Consider the following 24896-nt stretch of genomic DNA (forward strand, 5'->3'; position numbering starts at 1 on the left):
GCATTTGAGCTTGAGCAGAGGGTGGTGAGGATACACCTGGGGACCATAGGTCCTTCGAAGCGACTGGAAAAGCTAGCAAAAAGTGGGGAAAAGGAGGTCGCACCTTTCTTAGATAAAAATAGTAGTCACTATTTCAACCATAACTTTTGATTACAAACTTGGATTGAGGAGATATTTTTTTTGTTACAAAGCTAAGATTGCAATCTACAACTTTATAGAAGGGGTTGAGATCTAATTCGACGATTTATTAAGTCAAAAACTTAGAAGACGCACAGGTAGCAAGGTAGCATATTTTAGAAGTTCCGAGAGTGCGAGTGAGAGTAAGAATCTTCTTCCATCTATGATTGTATCATCTTGAGTGACAGTGAGATTCATTGCAACACCTTGGTGTGAGTGAGAGTGAGAAATCTGATGCAAGTGAGAATGGGAGTGAGAATAGCTTGGGAGTGGGGTTGGGTGGTTCAAGCTTCGTACATGGAGTATTGTGACTCCAGGATTGATTGTAAATGATTTTGATTCAATAGAAAGTCTCCTTCTATTGTATTTTAGTTTTCTCATTTTCTCTATAGAATCAATCTTGATTTCAAGGTTTGAAGCATCTCAAGTGGTACCAGAGCAAGTTGAATTCTTTATTACGAGTGAGAGAGATGGCTGACCATGATGAGGTTCAACAAATGCTGTCTGAACAAGATCTTTTGATTCAGACACTTACTGAAGAGATAAAACAGATAAAAGGCAAGGTTGTGGCTGATACTTCTAAAAGGAATGAGAAAATGTAGATCTTAACAATGGTCTTTATGTAGAAATACCTCAAGATGATGATGCTATAGGACCAAGACCATGGAAGAGGATAAGAACGGAGGAAGATGATGTTGATGATGATGTTGCAGATCCAAGACCTCGCAAGAGAACAAGAGGTCAAGAGGATGTTGCTAAATCAGCTCTTACCACATCATCGTTGAGCACTTTGCACCCTTTTTCCCCCTCCACCTAGATCAAGCTGTATCTCTTGATCTAGGAAGAATTTGAGGGTGCTCCAAAAAGAAAAATCGTTTGATTTTTTGTGCTCTACATGCTGCTCACATCATGCGCACATTTTGGCTCAAGTATCACTCACTTTTGAGCCTCTCCAACAAGTGCACTTCCTTCACACACATCAACCTCTACATCGATGCATCTGACTAAGCACTTAAAACGAACAAAGAAAAGGAATTATTTGCTGCTTTTTCATTGCTTGACGGTTGGTCTAGATCTACTTTAGAGTAGATTAGATCATCCATAACAGAGAGAACTCCAAAGAAACCAATCAAAGCCATGCCAAAAAATTCCTAACTAGTTCCTACTCAAAGTCAATCCCAGTACCACTCACGTGGTTTCACATCATCACATTACATGAAACCTAAAATTCATAAATTCAATGAGTAGACTTTAGAGTGTTCAGAGGTATTGATCAACTAATCATTGGGCATATAGCGCTTATTTTTGCAGTCGAAGGAACTTTTCCTTGTACTCATCTATAGAGAGATCGTACTTTCCCCTCTTGAACTTACTTAAAGTTATAAAATTCCATATTAATAGTGAGAGGGTCAATACCTCTTTTCAGCTATGGCTCAGAATTCTTCCCACGTGATAGGTTCACTTGGTTTTTCTCTAATCTATAGATGAGACTTCCACCATAACTTTGCGACTCCGTGGAGTTAAAGAGATGCAATCTTTGCCTTTCCAACCTCATCAAATTCTCGTAGGGAAGATAAATCTTCAAGCTCTTCGAGCAGTGATGATGTGGTAGTTGTGCTTGCCTGCAAAGGGTCAGAGTGCTTAACACGAGATAGTGCCATGTGGTAGTGATGACTAGACAAGTGAGGTGGCACTTTGACTGACCTAACCTAGGGTCAAGTTGACCAAGTAGGGTCAATCTGAATAACCTAGGGTCAAGTTGACCTGACATGGATTATAGGACAACCCTGATGATGTGGCAAGTTGATTGATGATGTGGACATGCGATTGCTAATGTGGCAACTATGGATAGAGTGCCATGTGTCACAATGATAGAGATGTTGATGTGGCATCCACTAGGCTATTGACGACATGGTAGTTGCTTGGATTGATGATGTGGCATGCTGCAAAGTTGTAGATGTGGCCCATAAGGCTGATTGGTGCTCACGTTGCGAATATGCCATGTGGCTATTGCGATCAGGTCTCCACATGGGAGCCTATGGTCCAAGGCCTTATAGGCTAGAATCTTCACAGATTCTAAAAGAATCTAAAATATTTCATCACGGGCATGTCAAGGATGTAGATAGCATCGTGGATGTAAGCTGAGAGGTTGCTAGAGATGTAGCCTATGGCTGTGCAGTTGGAGGAGTGTGGGAGCTCAGTGCCAGTGTCCTTATGAAGGTCCTTACTTCATTGGAGAAGCTTGAGGGGCTAAGGTGCTGTTGGAGATAAGGTGTGAAGGTTAATGCTCGTTGCAAAGGTATGTAGCCAAAGGAGCTTAGTCAAGGCGTTGGGCCATTTACATGTAGGTCGTTGGTGAGGCTATTGATGGCTTTTAAAGTTGTTGTCTCTCAGTAGAGCATTGTGGCTATGTGAGCGTTGCTTTGGATGCAAGCCGGGGACTGTAGAGGCGGGAGCTATAGATGGAATGGTGAAGTCATGTAGTTGGCTAGTTACTTGTTGGTAGGTACTCTAGGCACTTGGCTGCTGCAAGTTGAAGAAGCACCTTTAGTTGCTTTGGCCCTCTTTAGCTTTGTTGTTGGAGGAGGAGCTGAGCCTCTCTTTGGCTTTGTTGTTGCCCACTATAGAGGAGCCTCTTAGTGCCTTGCTGCTTGAGTTGAGTTAAGATGCTAATAGAGTACAACAAGTCTCTTCCTATCTTTCAAGGACTACTAAGCCTAGCTCTCTCTCTCACACACAATACAAAACAAGTCTCCTGAAAAGCTCACTAACTCATGAAAAACTCTCACAAAGTACATCTATCTCTCACTCAATGGAGATCCCTCATAAAGAAACTCTCAATGAATCACTTGAGAAACGAGGAAGGAGATCTCTCTCTTAAAGAGCATAAATTCTCACTCAGTGGACGGAATTAATGGACAGAAAATTGCCTTCAAGAAAGTAGAAGTTCTCTCAACAGAAGAGAACACTCAATCTCTCAATCTCTCAATCTCTCTCATGTTTATGATCTCGATGCATCAGAAGGAGCTATGGTACCATGACCAAATATGAAGAGGGGAGAGGAGAAGAGTGGAGATGAGGAGAGAGGACACAGCTAGAGAGCACACCACAAATGACTAAATGTACACTAGATTTAGTTGAATATATAGAAACACTTTTAGGGTTATGGTTATGGCATCTAACCCTTTCCTTTATAGCACTCTATATGTGTTATTTCTATGCACATATGATCACATGATGCTGAGCTAATCTCTCAATAGGACCTGCTCCATCACTTGTGGATGCAGAAGGACCCTCATGTTGTTGAACATCCTCATCAAACTTGCTAGCTGTGAAGAGAATAGCAAGGGCTGCATCTCTCTCTATCAAATGAATGGGAGAAGATGAAGCATCACCGAGGGGACTAGTGAACTCACGAAGAGAGAGAGGGACATTTTCCATGGCCCTACTAAGAGTCTTCTTGAAGTTAGCACTCTGGTCAAGAGATCTCAAAATATCCAATGGGACCCATTAGTGAGGGGAGGTATCAATCATGATATACTGCCCATGGAGAAGTATATTTTTTTTTGAAAAAACAGTGCTAATTATATTACTTCGAGAACAAGATACAAAAGGTCAGCTTGTAGCTGACGGGCTGCGTTCACAAATCGGACACAGCCCTAAAAGGTAACAAAATAAATCATACTCTCACGGAGGGATAAGGCGAGTGTGAATGAACAGCCAACGGGGTGGTGAGTAGTGCCACCGAAGGCCCTGCGAAGTCTGCTCGAAGAAGAGGCCCTGTGTGTCCCAAGCCCGGAGGAAGCGTCTCCGCTTCTCCTGACCGGCCCGGGAATCTCCCTGAATCTGGTCCCACTGGCCTCTGAGGGTATGAATAATCTCGCTCCAAATCTCCATCATGATCGATAAGGAGGTGCCACCGAGGATCTGCGTGCAGCGCGAGGTCCAGATGTGCCACCCTGCAATGCTGCTAATAATCTCCCAGACTGGCTGCCTCTCCCGAACTCCTGTATCAGCCTCTGCTAGGTGCTGTGGGATACCCTCGAGCAGCCCCCACGTCCCCTGTGTGATAAGGAAAGTGGGGTCCTGCTAGCATGCCTCGAATAAGTGATGAAGACCAGGTGCGGTATCGCACCAACAGAACGCGCCCCAAGTGATCAAACCTAGCTCTGGTGCTGCGCGAGTAAGAATCCCGAAAGTCCACCTTCACACTTCCTGGGCGCGAGTGCAGCTCCACAGGCAGTGTTTTGGTGACTCCTCATCCTCATGGCAAATCTGACAGCATCCGTCCTGGCCTATCTGCCGCAACCAACTCCCCACTGGAAGACCTTTGTGGGCAAGAAGCCACAGGAAGTATGAGATCTTCCGCGGCCGCCAGCTCTCCCACAAGGCCTTCCAGAATGCCTGCAAAAAGAACCTGGAAATACCCTGTGCATACCAGCTGGGCCGTTGGGTGGGGGGGCGGCTCTGCATCCTCCCAAGAACTCGCCTGCCCAGAGTCGTGCCATAGGCGAAGAAGGAGGTCGGCCCCTATCCTGTCACAATCTCTGGCCACCACCACTCTCCTGGGTCCCAATCAAGCTCTGATAAGGCCCGCCCCTCCTAGAGCCAGCGACACCAAAGCTGCATCTGGTCCTGCTCGATCCTAGGATCGGTACGCAACCAATCAGCTGGGATCGCGCTGTCGATCTCTGTGCGTCTCGCCTGGGCTCCACATGCACCTCCAGCTGCGTCTGCAAGATCAGCCGTCTCCAGATGTCTGTACGTATCCCTCCAAACTCGAAGGGACCGGGCTGGCTCCCTCATCCAGCCATCCCACCTGATATGTGATCTCTCCCCCAACTGAAGGCCCTCGGCATCTCTGACCTGACCGTTCCAGATAAGCGGCTGGCGATCGATCTCCTCCTGACAGCTAGGAGGGGACTGAATGAGACTGAGGCGAAGCCGCCTCTAAACCATGAGGAGGCTATGAACGAGTGGGGAACGGGGCGGAAGTGAAGATCCACCTGAGGGATGGTAGCCACTCTCCACCTCGGCGTGGGACACAAGAACCGACTCCCTGCTGAAGTAACATCTTCCAAGCCTGCCCCCCCGGGGTCAAACCACGGATGACAAGCTTGCCTAACAAGGCCTGACTCTGAAGCTCTGGATCGATGACCCCCAGGCCACCCTCAGCCTGCGGAAGAATGACTGTCTGCCAAGCAACCCTGGCTCTGGTATCTCTGAGACCATCCTCCCCGGACCAAAGGAAGTTCCGAACCAGCCTCCTGAGCTGTGCCACGCTGGATCTCGAGAAACACCAGCAAGAAGCCACATACCAAGTCGTGGCTAGGAGGACCTGGTTAACTACCAGGGCACGACCTGCAAGGGAAAGCTTAGCAGTGCTCCAGAAAGCCAGCTTCCGTCGGATGGAGTCTAGCATCGGGAGAAACTGCTGAGCTGGCGTGATGTCTAGGCCAACCTGAAAACCAAGGTATCTAGCTGTCTGTCCCCGTGGGATCCATCTGAAACCCAAAAACCTCCCCCACTGAGAACATGCCCCGGGGTCTGTGAGAAAACCAACTGATTTGTTCCAGTTGATTTTCGCACTAGCGGCCGAGCAGAAGACCTCCAGGGCCATCCGCACCCTCTCTAGCATCCTCTCATCGTCTTGGACATACAGGGTTGTATCATCTGCGTACTCCGAGTCCAAAAGCTCCGTGTCCTCCCGGAGTGGAAGGCGAACACCCCTGATCCCTGTAGACCTCGCCCGAAGGTAGTAAGTCATAGCCTCGGCGAAGAAGAGAAACAGGTAAGGAGCAAGGGGGCAGCCCTGACGCACTGATCTCTCCAAGCTAAAGCGCTCACCCATCCTGCCTCCAATGATGACCCTGCTAGACGCTGTCCTGTACAAAGCTGAGATACCCTGAATCCAACCTGGGAAACCTAGCCGCTCCAGAGTCCCCTCCAAAAAGGACCAGTCCACTCGATCGTAGGCCTTCTCAAAGTCGAGAAGTAGAATGGCAAGGTGTGATCCGCTGTGCTGAGCCCACTCCGCCGCCTCTGAAAAGGTGAAGACATTATCCAGGATAATGCGATCCTGGACAAAGCCTGTCTGAGTGTCATGGATGAGGTCTGGGAGTAGAGGCTGAACTCTGGCGCTGATCATCTTGGCGAGGATTTTGTAGGCAGTGGTAAGGAGAGTGATCGGGCGCCACTGACGGATCTCCTGTCTATCTCCTCCCTTCGGGATGAGGCAAATCAGTCCCGAGGAAAGGCTCTCTGGCATCTGACCGCTGCTGAAAATCCTCTGCAAAGCTGCAAGGAGAGGCTGATGGATCTGGTCCCAGAAGGAGGTGAAGAATGCCCGGGATAGCCCATCCTCACCTGGGCATTTCTGTTCGTCGATGGCCATCAAGGCCTCCAACATCTCATCCATGGTGAACGGTGCCAACAATGTCGCCTGCATGCTAGGCTGGACCAGGGATGGAGTGTGCCTCCACACCTCCTCACGGGCACGTCGAGTACGAGGGGCCAAGCGGCTCCTGCTGGAAGAGGGTCCTATAGAAGTCAGTGGCCAACCCCAATACCTCCCCCGGATCCGTAACGATGTGACCATCTGCTGTCCTCAGACTCCGAAGCTGATCACCTGCAGCTCTCTGGCCATGTGTCCTGAAGAACTCCCTGCACATCCGGTCACCCTTCCGGGCCCAGAAGGAGAGAGAGGCGTGATAGGAAAACTCTGATCGACGCTGGAGTGTCTCCTCCAGAAGGGCTCTGGCTCGAAGGGCCTGGATCCGAAGCTCCTCCGAACCCAGGGAAGCCTGTTGGAGTCGCTGAATGGAGGCGAGGTCCCTCCGAAGAGCTCTCTCTCTACCCCACCAATCCTGTCGAACCTATAGGGCTGCGAGCTGGCAAATCTGGCTGGACTCCTGCAAAGCCTGTGCCACCGAGCCAACCAGATCCACGCACTCGCCCCAGTCTCTGTCCCAAAGACTGCAAATACTGCTGCGCACATCCTCCCTCGAGAAAATGGAGTCAGGAATCCGGCATGAGCAGGGGGGAAGGGACTGAGCTGTTGAATCTAATGATAAGAACACAGGCGCATGGTCGGACAGTGTCGTCCCTGGAACTATACCCGCCTGACCGCCTTTGCCGATGGCCCAATCACTAACATAAAATCTATCCAGCCTCTTTAGGAGTCTACCTCCTTCCCTGCGGAAGCCCCACGAAAAGTCCAAGCTCCCATGCCAGCGTCGGAAGGACGGGTCTCGCCAACTGTCCCTTCCTCCTGTCGCAAAGATAAAAGAGTCCCAAGCTGACTGCTCTGCCTGAGACATACCTGTAAACTCCGGTCCTCTGCCCTGCTGGTCCTCCAAGGTCTCCAGATTGTTGAAGTCACCTCCAACAATCCAGGAATCCATGTCTGGGAGAATCCCTGTAAGTGTCCTCCAGAAGGTGGCTCTACAACGGAGATCTGTGGGAGCATAAATGTTGAGGACTCCAACTCTGGATCCCTCCAGTTCCAGGCCTACCCAAAGGGCACGGCCTGGTATCAGCGTGTCATGACCGAAAACTCCCTGGGCTAGCTGCTCGCCCACGGAGGTACAAACACCACCACTCCTCCCCAGTGCGCCGATCGAGGGCTCCCAATAAGTGTGAGAACGTCCAGGGAGAATCTTCCCGCATCTGCGGGAGTGAACCGCAGAAAGCTTGTGCTCCTGGAGCAAAAGTACATCCAAACGACCTATCACTGCTGGCTGAAGTTCCTGTCTCAAAATAAGCTTCCTAGGACCACGGGTTCCAGAAGAGTGAAACCCGTTCACATTCCAGGAAACGAGGTGTAGGCTCATGGTGAGGGCTTTTGGGCTGCGAACAGCTGTCTGCTCGCGGTCGAAGTCGAAGAAGAAGCTGACATCTCGGAGTGGAGGCGCTGACGCTTATGGGAAGGTTTGGAGGGGGAGGCGGGGTCATCCTACCCGTCCTTCAACACCTTCAGCAAAGGCGAGAGGCCTTTGGTACCATGAACGAAAGCATTCTCGAGCCAGCTCGAGATCTCTGAGGTGGTCATGCCGTAGAAAACGCGGAGTTTCTGGGGGGTCCAGGCTCTGACATCTTGGGGGAGGGGCCAAGACAGGGGAATGGATTCACACCTTAGCCTAATAGATGGATACCCTAAGGCATAAAGAATTCATGCATTTGATATAAATAGTAAATTTAAGCAACTATTCTGGATGTCCTTTATTTTATTGATGGACTAAGTTTGTGAAAATGGGTAGTCTTTTGGAATTCTTGGCTGAGGGTTGGTTGGTACAAGAGTCACTTGTATATATTTCTGAGTTTCTTGTTGATGTGGATAGCTCTCTCCCACGACTATGGAGAGATAATGAAGACCTAAGGATGACCTCTTTTGTACCTCAAGAGAAAGGACGCAACAAAGTAATAGACACGAAGTTGCATAATAGTATCAACCTCTATTGCGTGCTTAATAGTGATGTGATGAAAAGATGGATGACAAGATACGAGGATGCAAAGGCAAGAAGACAAGAAGAAAGGGCCCTCTTTCGTATACACCGTGGATCTCGTGTGCCATACCCTCAGTATCTGAGAGCACTTCCAAAGGATATTCATATGGATTGGCTACTTGATGAAATGGAGAAAGCAGAGAAAGATGAGGGGATGCATATCACAATGGAAGAATGGGAGTATGCTAGGGGATGTATGAGCAAGGTCGATATATAGAATGTTATGCATAAGTTAGGAGCTTTTAATAATTTAGATTGCTTATTTAATTAATTTTTTCTTGGTGTAGTGTACTATGTTCAATGCTATATGGTGTGAGGGCAAGCATTTTTGAACACAAAGGATTGATGATAAGAGAAACACACAAGATTGCAGCGTCATTGCTAGCTTTGAGGGAGCCAATGGAGCCATGGATGATTATTGTGGCATAATCCAAGATATTATTAAGCTTGACTTTTGATGCTTCGTTGTGTATGTTTTGGATGTAAAGTGGTTTAAGGACGTCGTGGAAAGAGGCCCTAATGCAACAATCAAACGCCATGCAAGTGGCTTTGTAACTATTGACTCGGAAGATCTGCTTAGGAGTTAGCCACGAGGAGGTCACCATGAGGCATTTTGTGGAGCTTTGCTAGTTGTTGCATGAGCTGCCTTTATTGTAGATGGGGCCTGCAACAGCTGATGAAGGAGATGGGTTGTCCTATCATCAGTACTCCTTGGTCATGTAGGGACATTTATGGTAGACAATGCTGATGGAGAGTCGGTTGGTTACACGAGCTTTGTAGAAGTCCCTTGTTGAAGCCATGGAGGCCGCTAGTAATGGAGAGATCTATGGATGGAGTGAAGCCCTTACACAACATATTGAAAAATGCATTGTTTCTTGTCTAATCATAACCATGGGGCAAAAACATGATTGGGATCACTTATAATATCCAAAGAGCTCTCGTGGCAAATCCTATCATCCAAGTCCATATGGTGCATGTCAATGTATGAAATTCATGCTATGCTAAACCAATGGTACAACTTCTGTGCCACAAAATTACATTGGCATCCTACTGCATTCCACCCATGCATTTCATGAGGCCTTGATTCTTTTTTTAACTTTGGAACTTTATTGGGATCCATAGGGAGTATCGGAGCATTTCTAGCATCAAAGGGAATGAAGAAGCACCAATACCTACACCGCACCCGTAGTGCAATGAGGGAGGCCATATTAACAAGAAAGGATTGAAAGAAATATAAATTGATAAGAGCTTGCATTTTTTTAAGCAGTCAAGAGCTTTCTTTTGCCTTTTTAAGGGACCCATCCTCGCTATGCTCCAACTTTTGCATGCAAAATCTTGTAGTGAACATAGAGAGAGAGAGAGAGAGAGAGAGAGAGAGAGAATTGTGAGGAATGATTACTATGTCTGTTTATGGGTGAAATGAGAGAGGAAGAGAGATATTGTTAATCATATGAAATAAAAAGGGAATGGAGATGGGAAATTATAGATATCTAGGTAAGTTACAATCTATTATACTGAAGATTATCAAGGATGAGCATGGGGAATGGATTCCTCAGCTCTACATAAAATATTCAAGGATAACAATGCAACCCACTAATTGTGGGTGCTATAAAGTGTCTTGGAAGGATGCAATGGACATATCCAAAGATTGGAAGGGGAGGATAATGGATTTTGAGATGTCTCCCTATAGTAAAATAGTAACATGGGTATATATTCAACATGTTTTCACTCATGTAGACATATATGTGCATCCACATGTAGGCCTTTCATATCGGAGTCCCAATGGTAATTATTCCAAAGTGTACTAGTGTCATGCTTCAAAGTATTTCCATTTGTTTGATGTCTATCTTATGTCTTGCATTTGTTTTATAGATTTGTATTAGACCCCTTAGGGTTTGTCCCATAACCCTTATGGTACAATTTACACACACCATTCTCAACACCCCCTCTTAAATTGCACTGCATAAGAAGAGGGTGATTTACAGAACACAATTTTTGGATTTTTTGAATGTTGCATAACAGAAACAGAAATAAAGATTATAAAAGATGCACATGAGTGCAAAAAGAGCACAGTGGAAAAATAGTATGTACAAAGGTGTACAACTTAACCTTCACTTCCCCCTCTTAAGTTGCAATTGATTCACATTTTCCCATGCAACTCGGCACTATATATTGGTGGAAAGGGCTATAGTGGCTTGTCATTCGATCCAATTATGGTTTATATCTCAATAAGGGAACTATAACTCTCTAACCGTGGGGAGTTTACTCTTGTTGTAAAAAGAAAAAGTACTCCATTTCATGTGCTCTATTCACATCTCCTTCTAGATCGCCGATTCGAAACTTTTCCAAGTTCACTTCATGGATGCATGCCACATGAGGAGGGTGGATATTTATGTCACTTCTCGACGCGTTTAAGGATTTGGTGCTTGGTCCTCCGTGCCTTACGGCTACCAATGCATGAGATCTCTTCCTTGATCTTCATGTCAACATTCAACGGCTGATTGTCCAGTGCATTGTTCAAGGAGATGATGGGTGGGATGATACACCATGGACAATTCATGGTGAAGAACTACTAATACGCTGGGAGAACTTTGATTTTAATTCTACTCATTGTGCGGTGATCGAACTACTTGTTGTTTCAGAGGTAAATGAAATGGTGTCCTTCATTAAAGGGTGAGATGCTCCCCAAGCTTGGGGGGAGATTTGGCACATCTGCTTGTTAATTCCTGTGGATAAGCTTGTCCTGAATGGTTTATTCTCAATCTCACTATAAAGGTTTCTAGGCCTCGGCTATGGTTGGTAATGTTTCGACCAAGGAATCCATTTGTACCTAATTAACCTTTTATGCCTCATTTCGAGCTTCACGTTGTAATTCTTTTTGGTCTAAAGATAAACTATCAACAAAGGATTGCAAGTTTATTTGGTGCTGAATGTTTGGCTCAAGTGTTGAATTCTCCCCACCCTCTCCTTCTACCTATCCTAGACTACCGAGAAACATGGGATGTCCGAATTTCAGTCTTGGTGTGATGACATCTTGGATCCTTCAATTTGATGGAGCTTACAAACCTTCGACCAAGGCTGCTAGTGTGGGTGTGAAGCTCACTTCACCGGGTGGTGAGGAGTATTGTTACAGCAAGTCTGCACCTGCAAGTACTTGCAATCAAGCTAAGTACTTAGCGCTCATTTTTGGGCTAGAAAAGGCACAAGAACATCATGTCAAGCAACTTGAAGTGCAAGGAGATTCTCAACTAGTGTGTGAACAAGTTAGTGGAAGGTGGAAGGTGCGGAGCAAAGGCTTGGTTCCACGACATCAACAAGCATTGGAACTTTGCAACCAATTTGAAGAGGTAAAAATTCAGCATATCCCTCGAGCTTGAAATCTAGTTGCTGATTTCTTAGCACATGAAGCTTGTACTTCAATCACACATGACGCGAATGGAAGCACCACCTCGACAAAGCTGCAAGCCACAAAAGAGGGTGATCATTTGTAAGGAATGCAAAGGTTGTGGTCATCATGAAACTAAGTGTTGGGCATACTTGATACGAGTTCACCGACTTCAAAAGATCATTAGAAAGGTCCTCAAGGACATTGCTCAAAAGAAGGATGCTAGACCGCACACTCCTTGAAGAAATAGCATGGCGACTGCAAGAACTGGAAGAAGCTAAAGGTGATGTGCAAGCTCTCCAACTGTTGACATTTGTCATGGCATTCTTGTTTGCCTTGATGAACAACCTTATGCAGCGCCATGTCTCTAAGCCTTGCTTGTAAAGATGGATGTGATATCATGAGGGTTGGTCCTTCTAAGATTGTCTATGTGCTATTCTATGCTGAAGATTCTTCCCATGTAGTATTTTACAATACACCAGTCACACCCTACCCTGCCTATGTGTGCTTTGTGGATGTATCTTCACCCGATTTTCAGTTCAAGCTTCCTCTTTCTATTGTTTGTCCATAGATAATCCTTGGCTTGTCTCTCTCTTTTCCATCTTCCAAGCATCGCTGACATTCCCGTGTTTTGTGGATAGGTGGAAGAAAATTCAAATGAGTATCTTGTGGCCTTCAGGCGCCGTTGTGTTTCAACTTTCTTACTGAAGACAGATGGCTGTTGGTTCTTCCCACATTTATAGAGGGTTTGGCTCAAGTGTGGTATGAGAAGCAGGATGAAGACGTTCGCCAAAGTAGGCCAAGGTTGACAGCAGCAATGATTGAGTATTTCGGCAAAGAAGAGGAGCCGAAGAATGTGTACCTGCAGGTAGAAAACTTGAAGCAGTCAAAAGGTGAGACGGTGCCTCGATATGTGGATCGAGCAGCCATGCTCCTGGACCGTTTAATTGCCACACAGGAGGACAATGCCAGATTTTGAGCTGGAATGACTTAGCATGTGCTGGGCTACATTGTAGCAGGAGCAAGTGATGAATTCCGCCTCAAGCTTAAATGGGAGAATCGAGAAACTATGGTGCTAGCACATGAGATTGCTCAAAAGTTTGATAAAGTTCAGTCTGACCGCGCTTCAAAGAAGACAATTGTCCCTCCATAACCCCCTCAATTCCTACAACAACAACCTGGGGGGTCTAACTCAGGGGCATACCCCCACCCCTCATCAGGGATGTATCCACCGCCTCCACCTCAAATGTATGGTCCTCCCTTAGATGCTTACCCTCAACAAGGTGTATATTCTCACCCTCCGCCTCGAAGATTTCCCCAGTCTCACCCACAAGCCACCCTCCTTTCTACTCCCTCGGCCCCTCTAGCTAAAGAGGCCCCCCCTGCAATAGAACCTGGAGTCAATGACCTAGCCAAGGCCTTGAATGATCTTTGGCTTGAGATGGTGGGCATCAAAAATCAAGCTAACCGCCCTCCAAGAGACTGTGCTAATGTTGTATGCTACGAGTGCCACCAGAAGGGTCATTATCGCATGGAATGTCCCAATTTTCCAAGGGTGAATCTTTTAAGTGAATCAGGCACCTTGGGAAAAGAAGTTGTACCACCTCAGACCCCTCTAAACAGTGGACCAGGCTGCCCCAAGAAGAAGGTGTCCTTCTCAGAGCCCTAAGATGGTAGACCCACCAACCGAGAAGACTAAAAGATCCCGCAGGAGTAAGTGGTCACCCTCGGATTTTCCCATCGGCTCGGGGCAAGAAGACTATTCGGTTGTTCAGGACCTTGCTCATTGTTCTTTGAGCATCACGCTCCCTCAACTAATAGCATTAAGCCCTAAGGTGAGATGTGAGCTGTAGCAAGGGCTCTCAACAAGGAGGAACAAGAAAAAGGAAAAGGTAAGAGAGGTATCTTCTATCTCTGAAGAAATTGATCGGCACCCACATACAATTGATGTCATCATAGATAATTGCCGTGTCAAAAATATGTGTGTTGATGGGGGAGCTACATGTAATATCATGGTGCCTCGAGTCATGAAGAAATTGAATTTGAAATGTACAAGGTGTTCCTCCACTCGAATCAAGGTAGCACATGGTCGACGACTCGCCACCCTTGGGGTTATTGAGGATTTGCCCATCACTATCAATGGGTTGACCACCACCATCAATTTCTATGTAGTGGACATTGAAGATATAGGTAGGAGTTACCCAGCGATACTCGGGAGACCATGGTTGAGAAAGAGTGATGCAGTCAGCTATTGGAAGACATGACACATGTCTTTTGGTGCTTCTAAGGAGAAGATCCCGGTGCAACCCGATGCCATGGAACCAAAAGAAGAAGAGCAGCAAGACAGTGATACTCTCTCATCCTCAGTGTCTGAATCAATGGACGAATTAGACGGGGAAGAGGAATTCTCAAAGGAGGAAGTTTACATGATGGGGGTGTCTCCGACCCCGCCACTTGCAGAAAAGGTAACAGCTAGTCCTCAACAGCTTGAATCTATGCTTTCCCCATACCTCTCTACAAGTGAGAAAGACGCATTCCTAGAAATGTTCAAAGATTTCCCTGACCTCTTTACAACTAGCTACCACCACCTTCGCCATGTGACTGCCATAGAGCACAAGATAGAGCTTGATGCGAAGCCTGTGGCTCAGAATTATCGGAGATTATTGGAGATTAGGGCCCCTACAGACCGATGCTTTGCACTCAGAGTTGCAGAAGCTTGTAGAAGCTGGGTTTATTGTTCTGGTTCACAACACTGAATGGGTTTCAACAATGGTAGTCACCCCAAAGAAAACCAACAAGTGGTGGGTTTGCATCGACTATAAGAAACTCAATGTGGCCACCAAGAGGGATCATCATCCTCTTCCCTTTCAAGACCTCATTCTTGAGAAGGTAAGTGGTCATGAGATGTATACTTTCTGTGATGGTTACTCTGGGTTTTATCAAATCAGAATTGCCGAAGAAGATGTGCTTAAAACCACATTTGCCACACCCTGGGGGACATTTGCATTCAAAGTAATGCCATTTGGCCTCACCAATACCCCTGCTACCTTTCAAAGATTTATGTAGATGGTGTTTGCTCCTTATTTGGGGGATTTCTTGGAGGTGCTTTTAGATGATTTTTGTATATTCTCATCATGTCAGGAGCACGTCATGAAGGTTAGATTGACCTTCCAAAGGGTCAATGATGCAAATAGCAGTCTCAACCCTGAGAAATGCACCATTGGAGCCACTTAAGGTAGGTTACTAGGACGTATTGTCTCATCTGAGGGCATCAAGCCTGACCCCGAGAAGGTAGAAGCTATCCTCAAGCTCTCCCCACCAACAACAAAATGTCAGGTACACTCATTTGTCAATCTAGTAGTATACTATCGTCGCTTCATTGATCAATATGTTGCGTTGACACGACCCATGACTATGCTATTAAAAGATGGGGTTGATTTCTCTTGGGATGAGGATTGTGATCATGGGTTTGCATAAATCAAGAATGCTCTGGCTTCAGAACCCATTCTATGCAATCCAGATTGGTCAAAGACTTTCTATATCAATCCTAGGTTTGGTGAGCACACTCTGGTAGGTATTCTTCTCCAGCAAGGGGAGGATTAGTTCATGTATCCCGTTCGATTTGCTTCTCGACAATTGCTCGACATTGAGTTACGCTATTCAGAGGCTGACAAGCATGCCTTATCTTTGGTGTTCTGCATTGAGAAATTTAAGCATTATGTGGCTGGAAAGTCCTTCATTATACTCACTAGCACTAGTCTTGCAAAGCAAGTTCTTCAATCACCAAATTCCATGGGCCGGTTGGCCAAATGGTTGGCAGTTCTACAAGAATATGATTTTTCTTTCAAAATTGTAAAAGGGGGTTGTTCCAACTTGAAGAATGCTTTGATTGATTTAGAGGATTGCCTCGATGTAACCCTTGTAGCGGCCATAGAAGTTGGGGATCCATGGTATGGTGGTATCTATAGGTTTCTGACTGCTTTCTCCTTTCCTCCAGAAAGTACTAGCTATGAGAGAAAGAAGATCCGCAAAGATAGTAGGTACTAAGACGGGCCATTGATGCAGATGAAGTGCCTAAGGTATTGAAGCATTATCATGATGGATTTTGTGGAGGCCACTATGCCAGTGACTATACAGCTAAGAAGATTTTACATCTTGGGTACTATTGGCCGACCTTGTTCAAGGATGTCACTTTGTATTGCAAAACCTGTGAACCATGTTAATTCTTTGGTAGGAAGGATTTGCGTCCTAGGCAACATCACCCAGTGATGTCCATCCATCCGTTTTAGAAGTGGGGAATAGATTTTTTCAGACCCTTGACAATGATTGCCCGCAAAAAGAAGTATCTTTTGGTAGCCACTCAGTATGTCACTAAGTGGGCTGAAGCTATCGCCCTCCCCACTGCAAATGGTAAGGCGATTTCAAATTTCATATTTGAACGTATCTGTACAAGGTTTGGGACACCCATGGAAATAGTCTCTGACTATGGGAGTCTGTTCTTAAATGAAGCAGTGGAGTTACTCATGGATCACATGGGTATTGATCATCGCACTTCTAGCATCTATTATCCAGCATCCATGGGTCAAACGGAGTGGACCAATGGCCTCCTTTGTAAAACCATGGGAAAAATGGCCACAGGGAACAGGAGCCAGTGGGATCAGAAGGTCACAGAAGCTATATGGGCTTACATCACTCATAAAACATCTACAGGTCACACTCCTTTTGAGTTGGTATATGGTACTGAGGCCGTTTTACCACTAGAGATAGAGATTCCAGCTTTGAGATTGGCACAAGAATAGAGGATGACAAAAGATGAACATGTAGAGGCCTGATTGGTGCAACTTGAGAAGCTAGATGAAACTCGACGCCTTGCCCTACATCAAACAGAGATCCAAAAGAGTCAACAAAAGGCCCGCTTGGATGCTAAGATTCGCAAGGGATGGGAAAGACATTTTGTTGAGGGGGATGTTGTGCTATGCTTTGATAACAGATTGGACCACCAAATGGATAAGAAGTTTCTGCCACTATGGACCGGTCCATACAAAGTCATCAAGGAACATAGCAATGGGTCTGTACAAGTTTAGGAGCTGCATGAACCATATGGCAAGAAGGTGATCAACAAGCGTTACCTCAAGCCCTTCTTTGTGCATGATGGACCCAGGCATGGAAATGCTGTGCATTCCCTGCCTGGGGGGGGGGACTGTTATGGATAAATTTGTCTAAGGAAAAAGGCATAAATATGAGTGTGTGAATAGTATAATAAAATTTGGTGTGCATAGGGCCCAGGGTTGAGGTGGCAGGGCATGACCATGTGCCACCCTTCCACGTAAGAGGACCCATAAGGTGAGTTGTACATAATCCATGGTAGTAATATTATAAAATGTAAGGTGGCATGGCTCCTCCATGTGCCACCCCTCCACCTAGGCTGCATTTAGTGAGATATGGCTCAAAGTCCATGGGAGAAGTAATATAAAATAGGTGGACATGGATATTATATTGGGTTATTCTCTCCACATAGGATAGGCCCATGTGGGGGAGGTATAGATAGTCCAAGGATGCAAGTTAAATAATAGGGAAAGTAGGATGAGGTGGCAACATTCCTTGTGCCAACCCTCCACTTGTCCTCCTAGAGGTTTGAACATATTATAAAATTGGGAAAGACCAAGGGAGTATCATAGACTTGAGATATGGGGCTTGATTTATGTGGAAAAATGAGGCAAAGAGTTGTCGCACACAATTGAGAGTGCGTAACCGCCTAGCCCACATGGGAGACTTTTCCACACATACCATACATGTGGGAGTATGCATTTATTGGGAGAGATCCCCTCTCTTGGCTATAAAAGGAGGGGGATATTCCTTGATGAGATACGCTCATTCTTGTAAAGCCACCTAGCTAGTACTTTGATTTCTCCCTTCTCTTCCTTTAAAAATAAAGCATGGTCCTATCTCCATCTTTACATTCCTCCTCCCATCATGTACATGCTTCTCTTCCCCCTCTCCCTTTCCCCTTGTGCCATAGTCTCCCTCTTCATTCCCTCCACTTCTAATCCCATTTCCCCTCCCATGTTAATGTTTCGCCCTCACATTCTCCTTTCCTCTATGGCCCTTGAGCATCGCCATGCTTAGTGTCTAGCCTCTTGTCCTGATTTCTTTTCCGGCTAATAGTACCTTTTGATTGTACTTTCCCTGATAAAGTGTGATCCCTGTGTCATCTCTCCATATCTCTATACCAAGAAAATCATGTAGTTATCCCATGTCCTTCATGTCAAACGCTAAGGTGAGTTGACTCTTTGTTTTTGAGATGAGATGTCCATTGGAGCTGATGATGATCAAGTCATCATCATAGAGCACTACAAGAAGGATGTCTTTTGTAGTCTTTTTTATGTAAAGAGATGGATCTGGATTTGATGGCTGAAAACTAGATGTAAAAAAGTAATGATGAATCCTTCCATTCCATGCACGAGGAGCTTGTTTCAAACCATAAAGTGATTTCTGCAACCTATAGACCTTTTGTTCCATCCCAGTAATAGCATATCCTGGAGGTTGTATCATGTAGATTTTCTCATCTAGAAAACCATTGAGGAAGGCATTCTTCACATCCATCTAGTGGATGGGCCAATCAAAGTGACCTACAAGAGCTATGGCTATCCCGATGGTATTCATCTGTGCAATTGGTGCAAAGGTCTCCTCATAATTTGTGCCATACTCTTGGGCATACCCCTTGGCTACCAACTAGGCCTTGTATCTATCAACCTCACTAGCTGAGTTGAGTTTGACTTTGTAAACCCATTTGCATCCTATGGGCTTCTTCTCTACATAGGAAGATCTGTCAAGATCCAAGTCGGGTTCTTGAGAAGAGCATTGTACTCTTCATCCCTTGTGTGTTTCCATGGACTTGTACTACATCTTTGAATAAGGTTGTCTCATCAAACTCCATCACTTTGACCATGAATGCATAGTTTATCTTGTAGGTCCACCTCTTAGGTGTCTTTTGATCATGAGCAAATATTCTGAGATTGGAAGTGGAACTTTCAGGAATCTCGGTGATGACCGTGGTAGCTGCTATATCCATTATGTCAAGAACCTTTTCTTTGGATTTACTCTGAGTGGTCACTGTGAATTGCATACTATCTAACTCTGCAAGCAAAGAAATATGATAAATCACTAGCATTACAGGCTAGGTGGAGTAGATACTATAGTCGAACTATCAAAGTATGATGAAGCCTCGTCAATGATAACATCCCTGGATATAATATTGACTGGATCGTCGAGTTGGTATCCCTTCGACTCTATAGCATATCCAAGAAAAACACAATTATTGATTTGATATTGAGTTGAGTCCTAAGTGCATCAAGATCATGAGCATAAGAAAAAAAAACAAATATTCTCAAGTGACCAATAGAGGGCTTAGTTCTTGTGAATGCCTCTTCTGTTGTTATATCTTGCAATGAAGCAGTGGGACTCATGTTCATCAAGTACACAGCTGTGTCACGTGCCTCGGCCCAATACTATCTTGGAACATTCTTCTCATCAAACATGTATCTAGATGACTCTGGAATCACTCTGTTCTTTTGTTCACCAATCCCATTTTTGTGAGGGGTATACCTGCATGTGAATTGACATGTGATTCCATGCTATCTGCAAAAGGCATGGAATTATTCTCTTTTCCCCTCTTCTTTTCCCCCCTCTTTCAATCTCTTTTTCCCTCCTTTCCTTCTCTTCTTTTTTCCCTCTTTCAATCTCTTTTCCCCTCTTCTTTTTTCCCCTCTTTCAATCCCTTTTTCCCTCCTTTCCTTCTCTTCTTTTTCCCCTCTTTTAATCTCTTTTCCCCTCTTCCTTCTCTTATGTTTATGCTCTTTTCCCCTCTTCAATAATCAGGTTTAGACATTAACTCTTATGTGACTAGAACCAATAGAAAATTAAATTTAAATAATTTAGCTACTAGGAAACACAACAATTTCAACCACGAGTGTTAACTAACACCATGGTTAATATTTCATGTACTATGTTAAGCAAGTAGAGATGTAGGAGAGAACATGAGGTTTAGCATATGATATTTGCCTTGGATACATATGGGCCCAAGTTGTTGTAAAATGAGAATGAGAGAGACCTACATGAGAGTAAAAGGGTTAGCCCTCCCTTCAAAAGGTGGAATGTATATAAGGCCAAAAGTTTGACTTTTTGTCTTCATCGTTTACTTGCAAGTTTTGGAATAGAAGCTCTCTCTCTCTCTCTCTTCATTCTCTTGCATTGATTCTTCTTGCTTCCTCTTGCTAAGTTGTCTTGTGACTATCGCTCTCCCTCTTCAAGACCATCTTAGTAATTTTGGGACAATTCCAAGTCTCACTTTTATTGAAAGTCACAAATTTTAATACAATAGAATCCAATAGTTGCTTTTTATACATATATTTCTTTAAGGCTAGGAATCTGGTTTTTTATAGGTTTTTACATTGTTTTATTCTTTATAGACTACTTGTTTGAATATTTAGGAGCTTTTATATGACAAAATTCTTCATTTAGGGGATTTTAAATGATAATTTGGGCCTTAACCACTATATTAAGAGATAGTGTCCACGAGCACTTGTGCACTCTATCATCAAGAGCAGCATGCCATATAACTTTTTCATGGAAAGAGATTCAAATGTATAAATTTCATTACATGCAAATATAAATTTATTTGCATGCTATGTTATTTCATTCATAACAATGTCTTTACAAATACATAAAAATGCCTCTTCCATTTGTTTCCCAAAAGACATTGATGTTTAAACAACATACCATTATTCAAGAGATAGATCTTTGTCTCCGAGATTCTAATGGTTGTAAATATCTCTTGGTTGCATGTCTAGTTGCGAATGATCTATTATAACCATGTTATAATGCTTTAAGTATAGCTTCCATGTCACTCATCCACTGAAGATGTCTCATTTTTCTCAATATTCTAATTTGCACCTCTATCAATTGTATTGATGGATCAAGTTTCTGATTCCTTTGTTGCTCTATAATGGGTACTTCAGTGCTCTTTGTTTGAATTTGTGTGTACAACATTGTTGGCTCTTGGGATCCTTGACATGCTCCCTATCCTATATCTTCTATCAATTGTATTGGTGGATTGTGTTTCTCATTCCTTTGTTGCTCTAGTATCAATATTTTAGTGCTCTTCATTGGACTTCTTGTTTATAGTGCTATCAGATCTTGGGATCTTCAACATGCTCCTTGGTGTTGTTCTTTTTGGCATTTTCTTGTGGTGTTTGGACTATTCTATGTAGCTGAGTGTTTGGAGTTTGCTTTTGATGAACTTTTGGTACTTGTGCTATCTGGTTGCATCCTTATGACATGTTCAAAGTGTTCTCAAATCATAGATTGTTGCCCATATCTTGTTGATTCAATGATGGGCCATCATGAAATTGTTTCAATTTCAATAGATACAGTAAAAGCCTTGTGATGAGCTCATCATCTACAATTGCACCTCTAAATTTATTTGGGAACAAGCATTTTGTTAGACCGTTGAGGGACACCTTGTATGGAATATCATCTATGAGGATTGTGTTTCTGTTTCTATAAATATTTGAATATTGTGCACATGCTTGAGATAGGGGTCAAAGTATGCTTCCACATAATGATTGTTCCACAAGAAACAAGGAATTGAATCCTTTACACAATCTTCTTCTCCTTAAGTCATGAAGAAAGAAAATTGTTTTCTCGCTATGTGCTCCAAAAGCTTGATCATTGGCAGAACCTTCTACTTCAAAGCACATCACCACACTCCAACATTAAAGCTATTGTATATAGTACTTATGAATTCAATGCAACTTGCATGCAACACAACCCTTTCTTGCCCAATAGCATATATTTGAAGGCTGGTTGAACTAGTAGATTTACACATCAAGAGTCCATCAAGATCTATTATGATTGTGTGTGAGTATTTAGACACATTCTCAATCACCAACTCTTCCATGTATTCTTCCTGGATTTCCATTGAACTTGGAAATACAATGCATTCCTCAAGCATAATGTGTTCAATAAACTCAACCTCTTTTTCATTTGTATTTCTTGTGACAAGATTCATATAGAGCATTGCTATCCAAACTTTCTGATCAGCAAGGATACATGCAAATTATTTTTCACTTAGCAAACACCTATCAACCTCACCTAGTGAATTTATAAGTAGTTTATATCCCCAAAAACATGTGTTTGTATCAAGATTACATAAACTCATGGTTGCTCCTAGTCATCAATTACCAGTGTGTTATACTCCACTCTACATTTTGCAATTGAATTTTTTTCCAAAGTTCACCCATTTGCCCAATAAGATTTTTAACCTTCCTCTTGACTTCACACTCCTCCACATGCCTTCCACATGCTTGGCATGTGGCCTTTCTTATATTATTGGAACACATGGACATGAGCCCACCTCTTTATATGACTCACTCTTCCTATTTTCTAAAAACTCCATAATAATATCCCATACACAAATAACTCTCACCCCATACCAAGGTATTCATAATTCATACCTATGGTATTTACAATGAGCCATTCCACTCATCCTCTCCATCCCATACAATATCATAGAAAATAGAAATAAGTGAGAGCCGCTAGGCTATCACTTGATACTCAAACTCTTATCAAACATAGAGAAAAACAATACCAATGCCAATTTAAAAATATCAATTTTTGGCATCACATCTTTCAGCCCCCAGTAGATCCTCTATAATGAACAGAGAGGGTCTACTAGCCCTCAAGGTGGTCGAGCATAGAAGAATTTAAGGCGATACTCTTTGGTGTGTCCAAGTATCACCATGCCGTCAACATCCTCAAATTGATAGGTTCCATTGGTGACATTCATATACATCCTTATGGAGGTGTGGCCAAAAGTAACCAATCTCTGCTTCAGTTGTGGAGTTAACCCTCGAGGAAACATCCTTCTTCCACATATTGCTGAACATCTTGCAGTTCTGGCCATCTAGTGTCTACCAAAGAAACCACCCCCTGGACTTGGACTACAATGGCTTGAGTAGCTAACTCATCTGCCCTTTGATTTTCTTTTCTGTTTATATGAACAAACTTGCAAAAATCAAATTGACTACATAGTGCCATAGCCTTTTGATTAAGCTCCTTCAAATGAGGACTTCTTGTCTTGTAATGCCCTTGCATTTGCTTTATAATAAGCTGAGAATATCCTCTTACTTCCAATTCTTTAACTTGACTTTGAAGAAAACCCTCCAAACCAAGAATCAAAGCATTATATTCAGCTGCATTGTTAGTTGTGATACCTGGAAGCTCTATCCTCTTGCCCATACTTCTTGACCTTTAGAATTCATCAAGACCATCCCCCCGGCTTCTTGTTGGTGTGAAGGACTAAAAGCCCCATCAAAATACAAAACAAAAGCTGTTGGTGGTATATCTCTTTCATCTTTAATGTTCTCCTTACATTTCTTTTCTTCTCCTAGATCCTCCTGTCCTATGAGCAAATCTGCCATAGTGGACCTAGTGGTATTTTCAGTGACAAAAGAGAAAGAGAACTCTTGAAGCTCTGACAACCATTTTGCAAATCTCCCCCTACGATTAGGCTTGCGAGCTAGATATGCTATTATAGACTGAGAGGTAAGGAAGAAAAATGGTCAAGGTAATAAATAGGAGCGAAACTTTTTGACTGAAAACACCAAAGAGAGAGCTTGCTGCTCCATTCCTTCATACCTTGTTTCCACATCTGTAAGCTATCAGCTGGGATAATAGATGGGTTGCATTCTACCTGCCTCTCCTTTTTGTAGCAATACAGAACCAATTGAATGCAAAGATACACTTGGATTTACATAAAAGTCTTGAGGCCAATCAGGGGGCTTCAATATTGGGCCCTTACTCATGGCCTCCTTAAGTTGCTAGAAAAACTCTTGTTTCTCCACACCCTATTGAAAGAAACTCCTTTTCTTGTCAACAAGTTCATGGGACGCACTATCTCCATGAAATCATTACAAAAGCGTTGATAATACTTGCTCTTTCCTAGAATTCTATGAACACCAGTGACACTCTCAAGAGTTGGTAATGCCACGATTGCTTGAACCTTGTCAAGATCCATTTGCAGGCCTTCTTCAGACACAATATGCCCCAACAAGACTACTTTTGTTTGAGCCAAATGACACTTGCTATGATTTAGACACCCTCTTGCTTCATCAATCCTAGCTAAGGCCATCTTTAACTTCTTCATGTCACTACTACACATGGATCCTATTGCAATGTTTACGTACCGACGTTTAGCGCTCGCTTAGCGCTAATCGTCGGTATAAAAAGCGGGTTTCGTAAATCGTCGCTATATAGTGACTATTGCTGAAAGTCGCTATATAGCAACTTTTATAGAAAAAGTTGCTATATAGCGACTTTTAAAAAGTCGCTATATAGCGACTTTTAAAAAGTCGCTATATAGCGACACTGAGACAAAATACTATAGTGATGTTTTTACAGAGAGGTTTTTTTTTTTTTTATAGGCCTTAAAAGTTAGTTTTTTCCAATGACAAATTTTTTTAAATTTTCATACATGTTTGAACTCATAGAGAATAAAAAAATGAGAGCATGTACATCAAGCTTTTGAAGCTCATATATTCATGTCCAAATTTGAGATGAAAAAAATCAAATAAGAGCATTTACATCAACTGTTTCATCTTGAGCCAAGTCTAAGGCGCCAAGCAAGTCTATCTCCAACTCTATACCAAGTTGATCTCCTATATCATCATCGTACTCTAGCATCGTACCTTCACCTAAAGGTATTTGATCATCTTCTTCAATAAAGCTTAAATGTGGTGATTGATCTTGATGATTGTTGTCTTCTTCGTCAA

This window comes from Dipteris shenzhenensis, chromosome 4, assembly GCF_047967505.1.
Source record: "Dipteris shenzhenensis isolate YYH24624 ecotype China chromosome 4, Dip_SZ_1.0, whole genome shotgun sequence".
In the NCBI taxonomy this organism is placed as follows: Eukaryota; Viridiplantae; Streptophyta; class Polypodiopsida; order Gleicheniales; family Dipteridaceae; genus Dipteris; species Dipteris shenzhenensis.